Below are 12,159 nucleotides of genomic sequence, written 5' to 3'. Positions count from 1 at the left end.
CCCTCCCCATAACAAAATAAAATCACATTCACACCTCCATACACACACCAATGTGCTAAGTTCAAAAACCTGTTCCCACAAGTAATTGGTCCGATCACCCATCAGTTAATGGCCATTCCCGAAATTGCACTATCGATTAACCGGTCTGGAGAAATTCTCCAAAATCAAGATTATGGTTAGCACAACTTGTAATAAATGTCATCAGCGGATATCGCATATCGCGGTTAGTTACAAGAACAAACACGCCAAGACAGTTTGCTGTCTGGTAGGTTTCATCAACACGGATGAAATTAAGTTAACAACACTTCTGCAAATAATCAAGAAAATGGGTTAGTTAACCATTTACAACACTGATGACCCCATCCGGCTAAGCTATGAAGAATTGACCCCTCATAATTTACAGTGTTAAGATGTTCTAAGCTTCACTGGTACTTAGTATTATTATCGAGTACATCGATTAATGAAAAAATAGATTAATTAATAAACAACAACAAAACTAGAGGGATCAAGGAGGGAAGGAGGGATATATATACAGAGAGAGAGAGAGAGAGAGAGAGAGAGAGAGAGAGAGAGAGAGAGAGAGAGAGAGAGAGAGAGATAGATAGATAGATTGGGGGGGGGGGGGGGGCAGACAGACAGACAGACAGGTATTCTTCTTATTTTTCTTCTTATTATTTTTCTTCTTCTTCACTCTATCCCCAAAATCAACCCCAAACAACATTCCATCCCAAAACCAACAACCCCGAACCGACAAAAAACTAGAAATAACAAACAATCCCAACTCCAACAAAACAACCACCATCAACAAACACAAGAAGAACTACAACAACAAAAAAAAAAAAAAAAAAAAAAAAAAAACTGTAACCCCATAAAACCTCCAAACAACATACAAAAAAAACCTTAACCCCACCATTCTAAAACCATCAAAATGACACCAACAAACACAAAAACAAAACAAAACAACGAAACAACAACCCCTCCCCAAAAAAACAAAAAACAAAAAAACAAAAACAAAAACATCCCCACAAAAAAAACCCCAAACCCAACCCAAACTAAACAACAACAAAAAAGACAAAAAAAAAAAGACAACAAACAAACCAAAATCAACGAAATATAATCAGATCATCTAAACATCGTAAACCTAAATAATGAATAACCAATTAAATGTATTCCGTGTTGTAGGCCTTCACCACAGCGCGACACTAACTATTCCAGATGAAAGGCGACAGAGACCATTAAAGAGCATGACGAACTTTCGGTTCTCTGTTGGAATCTTCCTACTATTAACCTACTGTAGAATCAAACTGTGTGTGTCAGGTACATATCTGCGAAGTGAGTTAATTAATCAGCTGTTTAACCTGAACATCAAATGCACTAATGAAAAGTAGATTGGATTTAACTAGGTGCTGCTTAATGTATCAGAGCCAATTTAATAGCCAAAATGGACAGGGTAGTCGGCATGTGTGCGCGCGTACGCTCCTAATTGTACATTTAACATAGGCCTACAACTAAGTAAACACTGATATAGACAAGTCGATACGTATGATTTATAATATTATTGCAATAGTTAGTGCCAAGATTGAGCTCTAAAATGTTGTTTTCTGTTGTCAGAAGCAAAATAAGTTTGAAACGAGTGGGATGTCTGTAACAGTAAACATTTATGAACTTTTTTTCTTAAATCATATAATTTATATGTCAGAATATATTCTGTGAAAAATACAACACAATTGTGAGGGTCATGTGAATACTAATTTCAGAGAGTGCTTTCAACCGACAAGTACCGTGTAAAAAATCAACATGGGTAGACCACGAACGTTTTCAGTTAGCAACCATCATGCCTGAGCCGTGCCTCGTGCTAATGTTATACAAGTGACACTACACCACCTACACAGTTGCGCGCGTATGTGTATGCGCAAAAAACGTGTGCGTATCTAAAACTTCGTTTCTATGTATTTAAATTGTGGTGTCTCCATGTGTACGTATGCGTATGCGTAAGCGTCTGCGTAAAACAAACGTACGCACAGAATCGGTACATGTAGCAAATTTTTCTCTACGCTCACGCAGTAACGACACGTAAATTCCATAAAATTACGTCATCGGTGAATTCCCCGCTAAATTTGAAGCTAACATTGTGTGCGTCTTTTCGTGATTTCAATCTGTTCAACATTATTATTATTATTATTATTATTATTATTAGGCCCCTATTATTATTATTATTATTATTATTATATATTTGTTATTGTTATTATTGTTGTTGTTGTTGTTCTTCTTCTTCTTATAACTTTTCCCCTACTCATATTTCGGTAGCCACTTCCTCAACTTACACGTTGTGACGTCACGCCAATTTTTTTTACGCATTCTTCTACGCACACATGGAGACAGTCATTACGCATACGCGTACGCACACATTCGCGCATACGCATACGCGCACATGGAGATATAGCTTAAAGCTATGACTCCATGTGTACGAAGAAGAATGCGTATAATGTTTTGGCGTGACGTCACAACGTGTAAATTGAGGAAGTGGCCACCGAAATATGAGTTGGGGAAAGGTTCTAGCCCTTCTGGACGAAGAAGAAGATGACGACATGTTACTGGCACTGACAATTGCCACAACTTTAAGAAAGAGGGGAAGAAGAAAGCACCGGTGGTGGGTTAATCCTATCCGTCAAAAAGAAGGAGAAGAAGAAGGAAGGAATATGGCGCATACCATCATCTTGTAGCTGAATTGTTACTAGATGAAACGTGTTTCCACCAATACCTTCGATACTTTAATGGTTTTCATGTTGAAAAGATTGAAATCACGAAAAGACGCACACAATGTTAGCTTCAAATTTAGCGTGAAATTCACCGATGACGTAATTTTATAGAATTTACGTGTCCGTACTGCGTGAGCGTAGAGAAACATTCGCTACATGTACCGATTCTGTGCGTACGTTTTTTGTTTTTTTTTACGCAGACGCTCACGCATACGCATACGTACACATGGAGACATCACAATTTAAATACATAGAAGCGAATTTTTAGATACGCACACGTTCGCGCATACGCATACGCATACGCATAGCCGCACATGGAGACATAGCTTAATCATCAAAGACAGATGTCAAAAAGCACATCATATTTTTTTTTATGAGGAACTATTTCCTAAACCGAACAATATTAAGCTGCTACAACAAGCAATGACACGACAAATGGGTGTGTGGTGCCTGTACGTAAATTGTACATGTTATATATGTATACACGGATACGCTAGCTATCCATTCATACGTGATTCGTGATCCGCGTCCGCGTCCGTGTCCGTGAGAAATCGCTACATAGGGAAGACGTTGCGAAGCATCCATTGATCCGCTCCATGTCTGCGTCTGTGTCCTCGTCCGCGAGGAATCACTCTGTGGGCGATTTTTCACTGACACAGATGCATTATTTTGAAGCTTGGCATGACCTCGATAACATCAATAACAGTGGGACATTGGTTTGGTTTTCATATTTATGGATGCTCAATTCACGCATACACGGACTCGGACACGGATCACGGATCACGGATCACGTTTGAATGGAAGAAGGAAGGAAATGTTTTATTTAACGACGCACTCAACACATTTTATTGACGGTTATATGGCGTCAGACATATGGTTAAGGACCACACAGATATTGAGAGAGGAAACCCGCTGTCGCTACTTTATAGACTACTCTTTCCGATTAGCAGCAAGAGATCTTTTATATGCACCATCCCACAGACAGGGTAATGCATACCACGGCCTTTGATATACCAGTCGTTGTGCAGTGGCTGGAACGAGAACATTTGAATGGATGACTTGCTGCTTAATGTGTATTTAAATAGTACATATGCGCGTTGGTGCTGTACGTGCCTGCATGAGCGCGTGCTTTCGTGTGCGTTGAAGTCATGGCTCATTAAACTATTTTCAAAAGAAACGTTTACCAGCCGAACCTTTAGTGATGATTTCAGATGACTAATCTGTTTTTGTTTCATCATGTTTTCGTGCACAGTGGATTATTTTAGCACGTAATAAATACACACGATAAAATATAAAATCAAAAACAAGCTTCCAACAACGGCAGCGGGTAACGTAGATAAGTTGAATGTTTATATCTTTTGCATATTTTGTAGCAAGGTTGAATAAACAGTTTACACTTACGCAACGAAAATTATCACTTGCTTACAAAAATATATTACCTTACATAAACGTGTTTTGCTTAATGTTCCGACACATGTCCGATGTGTGACCTGAAGGGGGCTGCCGCGGTGTCGTTTACAAACAAAAATGTTTGTGGTTATTTTATACTATCATTATGATAAAGTTCTTTCTCTCTCTCTTTTTGTGTTAGCATACTACAGTCCTTCCCACAAGGAACGGCGTTTTTAATACTATGGAATTTACTACAAGCTATTTATTGCTGAATCGATTGTTTTCTAAATTGCACTAAAAAATAATGGGGTTTTAAAAATAATTTTATTTCAAAAACATTTTTACTTTTCTTCTTACGTCAAACCAAACTGTAATTATTTACAAAACCACATTTTTATAGGAGGATTGGACGGACTATAGCAATATATTATTACGTGTAACGTGTAAAGTACACTGTTGATAAACTTTATCAGCCGAGAAAAACGATAGGTATTATTTATTTATTATTTATCTTAATTTTTTTAAGTATTATTATTATTTTTATCTGTATGTTTATTTTACTTCCTTCAATTTTTTCTTCTTTCCTTTTGTGGTAACGTGTTTATTACTGTCACAACATATTATTTATATTCTTATATATTGTTTATCCTATAAAAAGATAAGATAAAAAGATAAAAACTTACCGCACCAGCACAGGCTGGATTTTGGTTTTGCATAATATATACTAGTATAAATTTTTCTTGCATCCTCATACTTGTAAATAGGTATTTATGGAAAGTTAGATATGCATATAATTCGACACGTTGACTATTATATTTCTTACATATTGTGATATGATGGTATTCATCTTCAATTACATTGCAGTGGTCACATAAACGTTCTTCCACTGGAGTGAAGGGTTTTGTATGGCGCCCAGTCTCTATTTTTGATTAGTGGTCTCTGAGACGTAATTTAATAAAAGCTTTATGGTATTCTGGATGTATACAGTGTAATAAATATGGCTCTAGTTGAATATTGTGTTTATATAATTTGTACGTTCGCATCTTATTACTGGGTCCATCTCTTTTGGCTGGAGCTGTAAGATTGTCTTTTAAAATATTGTGATACTTAGTTTTAATTATATTTATAAGATGAATGGGATAATTGACAATGCTTCGTTTTTGATTCAACTCACCAATGTAATAATATAATTTGTGAAGCCAACCAATATTTTTCTTTTCAAGGCTTGTGCATTCAGAGAAAGCATGTTGTAAAATAATGTTGTCTGTAGTTTGCATATGGGAGTATATGAAACATTAATGTAAGGTAGTGATAACGGGGTCCCAACCCTGACATTACCGTATTTGTTTAATGATTCTTATACCGTATTTGTTTAATGATTCTTATACCGTATTTGTTTAATGATTCTCAAGTTCAATGATTCCTATAATTTTAGTATCATTATTATAAAATTCCCTGCATTTTATGTTTATACCGTGACGTTACTCGTTCTCTCAGCTGATATATGCTACGTCACTAAAAGGAATGCATGCAGCGTTACCATACATGTCAACTGTCACGCATTGTGCGTAAGTCTCACTTTTTTATAAAAAAGATCACGCACTCGCGCAACACTACTACAATCTCACGCTTTTTAAAAATGCAACTATTTTATTATAGTGATTTGTATTTTGGAGCTGAATGGAATTATGTGCAGGGTTTCTGTATTAGTTACCTACTAGTAGCAATACAGCATATGGAGCCTGCCCTCTGTTCTGTACCAACAATCACTACCGACGACCGACTTATATAGTTTAACATTAATCGTAATGATTACTAAAACCTGCTCTCGCTCGATTTTCAGATATCTCCATTTTGGGCTTCAACAAACAAAAACCCTGTTTTACCCAGGGTGATTAGCCCCATGGATCCCTTGATCAGGGCTTGGGACCTGGACCTGACCAAGAACCTGCAGTCCCCTCTGCGTTACATATTACATGACGTCAAGCACTACCCCAATCTAATTAAAATTAGCTCCACAATTACATGTGGATCTAACAGCAGTCCGTTGGAGCTCATGTCCAGTTGACCTTTCATTCGACCAATCAAAACCTTACTTGCAAAATCATGCTAGTGATTTGATGATGATGATGATGACTAGTTTAACGTGCCCATATACCACTCCTTCTCGGCGCTGAGTTAGTACCAACCCCGTCTTGCCGGCTGTAGATTTGATGGTGTGTAGCTCGTAAGCGCTTCCATCAGGCAGTTGTTTCAGTTCTGGTTTCACTAGTCCGCCCATCAGTGATGTATGATCCGATGTGTCCCCCTGCACGAACTTCAGGAAGCCGGACCTGATTTTCCCGATCTGAACTTTCCAGACGGCTTCTGAGTCGGAGGGGGACGGTGGTTGTGAAGGTGGAGGCCGGGCCTTGTCAGGTTGGTCGCTCGGCTGAGCGACGGCCTTCCTCTTTCCAACGGCGGCTGATCGGGCCGGTGGCTTGACGACTGGCAGTACCGGGGATACCGGCCAGTTCTGTCTGGGCCACGTAGTGGTCGGCGATGGAGGGCCTTTACGGGGCGTCTCACACACCGCGGTGTTGAGTCTGTCCCTCTCGGTGGTCGACGGTTCCGGCGTAGCAGGTTTCCTCGACTCAGGCTGGGCTGGGGGCGGCGTCGCAGAAGGGACCGCCGCTGGCGGTTGAGCCGTCAGTTTTGGTCCCCCCCCCCCCCCCCCCCCCCCCGCGCCGTTCCTGGCGCGCTTTTCCTCTTCCTCCATCTCCTCCTCTTCTTCTGTACGATCGCGTCGCCGTACACCAAAGTCACGGAAGCCCGTGACCCGGTGTAAGTGATGAGATATTCAAGTAGCTTCCCGTAACTCAGTAAGAGTCCCCCCCATTTTTTTTTTGGGGGGGGGGGGGGGCGTAACTCGAGAGTACATGGCGAGACGTCTGTCCTCATCGCAAGTTAGCTTGGAAGTGTAGTGATTTGAAGTGATTTGAAAACATTCGGGATTATGCCGAGAGTATACGAAATGATTCGGGTGAATTACGAAGTATGCCGGAAACTAATTTCAATATAAAATTCGTTTCAAGACAAACAAACAAAAAAAAACCCCAAAAAAACCCCGTGATGATATAGCGATAAAATCTCTTTATACTAGTATACAATCCAGAGTTTATTACTGCACATTTCCCCCCTGTTTTTTTCAATGTTGAAATAGACCAACAACTTCGCCTATTGCATAAATAATCTCGCCCGGTATTTTTAGAATTTGTATGCTCCCGAATAACGCTATAAAAGGCGAAGTGTAATTGGTCGATATTTAAATTGTTATTCTGCCCCGGAACCACTCACTGGCTATGTCAAAGGCTGGATCCATGGTAGGCGTGCCTGAACCTTTATTGGATATGGGCACGTAAATAGAGTTCCCATTCCTATAAATTGTTATTTATAGATGAAATGTCACCTGGACATGGGAGTTCATGCAATGCTGTTAGATCTACTGGCAGACCCAGTAGAGCTAATTTTAATCAGATTGGCACTACCCTTGATTATGGAATGACGTAATGAACAGGTAACAACCTCCTAAATGACAAGAGCAATTAACCAATGAAAAGTGCGCATTAGCGTCTAGGGTACGAGTGCTAGATGTTTTTCTAGCACGGCTTTCTGGCACCTTTCTTTACCAGTTGATTGAACTAGAATTTAGCTTCTTTTTGTTATATCCTTATTCAGATGTGTTGCATGTTTGTAGATTAACTAAACTTAGAGTCCATTTTCATGGACTGAAACTAGGGTCCGCGCCTTTAAGGTTTAAACATACTGCACTTGGAACATGCCTCAGTTAGCTGGTCTGTCTGAGTTAACGGTTAGTTCCGGCGCGGATCCAGGTGGGGGTGGGGGTCGAGGGAGTCCGGTCCCCACTGCTCAGGCAACATTGCCCCCCCCCCCTCCTTATTTTAATGAATGACACTATGCACTCTTAAATATTTTTCATTTAATTAGTTGCATATGAACACCCCCTGCAAATAAAATCTGGATCTGCGCCTGAGTTGATATTGGTTAGTGAGAGAATCAGAATCAGTTTATTCGCCAAAAGCAAACATGGCTATAGGCACAAAACGGACAAGAATACAAACAGAAACACAAAGCGAACAGTTGCGTTGTGTGTTACATTATAGTGAGATTCAGCAGCCACACAATTACTGTTACGGATACCGATAGCTAATCATAATTAGTTAACATGATTCGGTAACAGTACTAATCGTTGTTTCTCTCATCAACACGGTTAGTGACTCAAAATGTTTATTATTATTATTATTATTATTATTATTTCTTAATTTATATATTGGCTATGGAATTTACTACGTTTAACAGAGCTTTTAATCGTAACAAGCGGAAAGCAAATTGCTGTGACATAACCAACTTCAGTAACAGTAACAGCAACATTAACGGGGTGGTTGCAAACCTCTCTGATATACAAATGCCGTCAATTATGTACAAATTAGGATGATAAACAGTTGTGCGATAAACACAAAATATAAATACCAAATATAAATATAAATTCAAATATACTAATACATACAGTTTACAAATTAAAATTTTGGTTTAGGTTTAGGAGGATAAACATTAGGATATACATTGTTGTTAAGAAAATGTTGCCATTGTAAGAACGCTTTATATAAATGTTATTCTAACACACCCGTTGGTGAGAACATTATTCGTTATTTTTGATAACACATACTTGTTAACACATATACGCGCGTTTTAAAAACATACGACTGGCTGCTCCTAGGTGATCAGTGGCGGATCCAGAAAATCCATTTAGAGGGGGCCCCAATGACATGAGGCGGAATGCAAATAGAACTTTGGGGAGGTTTGGAGAGGGATCGTAAATAAAAATAAAAATTAATATATAATAAAATTATAACTCACACAATTTAGGGGGTTGGGGGGTGTGTGTGGGGTGATGACCAGGTCACCAATGCCATACCTTCCAGTGAGAAAAAAGAACGGTCGAATCGATCACTCTGCCCCTGCGCGTGCTGTAACCTCACCGTGGTGCAGGGGTGTAACATTCTTTGAGAATGGCCAATACAGCACAACTTGGAATTTTGAGTAAAAGTCAGTATCTATCTGTGATATTTGTATTTTTGCAGAGTTCTTTACACGGTTTTTATTTAAATCTTGAATTTTTATATTGATGTTAATCATCACCTTATTTGTTTGCATTACCATAGTTTGACACCCAGTAGCCGATGTATTTTTCGTGCTGGGTGTCGTTAACCATTCATTCATTGTCGATCACTCTGTTACGTACAAGTTAACCTGAAAATTAACTATAAGCGCAAGGGCCGTAAATAGGTTTTCGTTGGAAAAGACATTTAAATTTATTTTAAAACTGTTCTTTTTTCTTCTGGATATGTAAGAAATAGAATACTACATGAGCGGCCGTTAGATACCATTTATCTAATACAACGAGTTGTTTAAAAATATCCAACTCGCTTTCGCTCGTTAGATACGTTTTTAAACAACTCGTAATAAGTTAAATGGTATCTAACGGCCCCTCATGTATTATTCTCTATATGTATCTTTGAGAGAGAAGTCAAAGTACTGGCCTTACATCTCCCCACTAAGCTGTTAAAACTCTGGGTGGGAGCCAGGCCAAAACAGATTTACACTTCAAATAATTTTAAAATCACCGTTTCCTGTATTTCAGAACCAATTTCTCACTCAATGCTTTTATCATTCCTTTGACATATGCAGACATATTTGTTTGACTGGAAACTGTTTTTGTCTGCAAAAATAACTCGAGTTACATAACATTCTCACCTTTTATCTTATAATTAATGCCATCTGTCAAATAAAAAACACTGTCACATTATGAAAGTTGAAATCAGTTTAATGTAATAGTGTAACTACGTTTTGAGCCTCTTTATTATCTGAAATGCATTTCTGATAGAATCAAACTGCTATATTGCTCGGCAAATTAAACGACGTTATGTAATAGGTTTCGTTGGTATACTTTACATGATTAATAGCTTCAAAGCGGTAGGGATCTTACAGATTAGTTTTATCTGCATATCACCCGGTGCAGTACAAGCATTAAAGCAGCCTTATCGATTATATTCAGATATTTCATAGAATATCTTTTTGTGTTTTCTTTTTTTTTTAACCACAGCGATAATGCACTTATAATAAAAGAGGAGTGACCAGCATGGAAATCGGTAACCATGCAACATAATCAAATTAGAATTCAGTGGCAGATTTTGAAAAGGGGGAGGGTCGAAACTATATAGATATCAAGATCTAAGATATTGAGAAAGGGTCTTTGAGAGGGACTATTTGCTGTATTGCTGTTAAAGGGACCGACCCAGGTTTTTATACACTACAGCATATTTTCACAATTAGAGCCGTTTATGATCACTGACATCAAACATGACTTATAAATATTTTATTGTTTAAATATTTATTGTTTCTAATATCACAAAATGCATTTTTCATATTTTTAAAAACGCACGTGCGTCTGAGAAGTAGCGGTTATTGATTCGAGATCTAGTCTTCCTGATCCTCAAGGAGCCGCGCTAGGAATATCATTAGTAGGGGAGGAACGGGTTAGTTGAGCCAATTTTTAATCTAATAAGTCCTGTACTTGAATTAAGATATGCTAGGTGATGGTTTATAGCCTAATGTTTGCAGCATACAGGTGTGCACACATTCTAGTCAAGTTATCATATGTTAGTCGTGTCCCTGCATAATAGTGGATTATCAAACATTTTATAAAAAATGGCTCAAATAACCCGGAACTCATAAACTGATTCACGATGAGAACAGACGTGTCGCCTTGTACTCTCGAGTTGCCCCCCCCCCCCCCCCCCCCCCAACCTGGGGGGACTCTTATGCAGTTATGGGAAACTTTTGGAGTATCGCGTCTCGTACACTGGGTCACGGGCTTCCGTGACTTTGGTGTACGGTGACGTGATCGTACTGACGAAGAACAGGAGATGGAGGAAGAGGAAAAGCGCGCCAGGAACGGCACGGGGGGGGGGGGGGGGGGGGGGCGTGGGGGGGAACCAAAGCTGGCGGCGGTTCCTTCTGCGACGCCGCCCTCAGCCCAGCCTGAGTTGACGAGACCAGCCCTGCGGGAACCGTCGACCACCGAGAGGGACCGACTCAACACCGCGGTGTGTGAGACACCCCACGACGACCCTCCATCGCCGACCGTCACGTGCCCAGGCAGAACTGGCCGGTATCGCCGGTATAGCCTGTCGCCACGCCACAGGCCCGATCAGCCGCCGTTGGCAAGAGGAAGGCAACATCACCGACCAACCAGCCAGCCAAGACCGAGAGACCAGCGCCGGTAGTCCCCCCCCCCCCCCCCCCCCTCTCAAGAGTCCGAGTGGACCGTCGCAGTGAGCGGACTGAAGAAACACCTTCATCAGTACATGCAGGGGGACACGACAGACCCAACCAAGCTCCGTGGCAGTTACCTCAACGCGGACTGGAGACCCCTGGAGGACGGCAGCGAGTACGAACTTCACAGCAAGATGTTCGGTACTCGCCACACCGTAGTCGTGACGCACCGGAGGGAGCAGACCTATAGACAGACCATACTTTCGAACAAGTTGGACAACCGAAATCTACATAAGATGATCCGAGCGGTCTGCGGCCCCGACTACAGTACGGTAGTCAGTACCCAGTTACGACGCCAACATCTGCTGCCGAACCTCCGGGACACGCCAGCCTCACCGACGTAACAACCTAACGGCCTTAACGAGGCCACTCACGTGGACGTATAGATCGGACTTCAAAAACTTTTAGACCTTCGTTCAAAAATTCATGTCAAAATTACTTCTTCTTTTTTTAAATATTATTAAATAGTCCGATCCTCACTTCTTTCTCTTATTTATTTTTGGACTGTCCTTCCAAAATGCTCCAAATTATATAAATATTCGACCGAGCAGTCAATTCTTTTTATTTTTGGCTTGTAACTTTTTTCTTTCTAATTTTAACCCTACTAATTTAT

The sequence above is a fragment of the Gigantopelta aegis genome, chromosome 3, assembly GCF_016097555.1.
Source record: "Gigantopelta aegis isolate Gae_Host chromosome 3, Gae_host_genome, whole genome shotgun sequence".
Classification (NCBI taxonomy): domain Eukaryota; kingdom Metazoa; phylum Mollusca; class Gastropoda; order Neomphalida; family Peltospiridae; genus Gigantopelta; species Gigantopelta aegis.
This window is presented reverse-complemented; position numbering follows the sequence as displayed.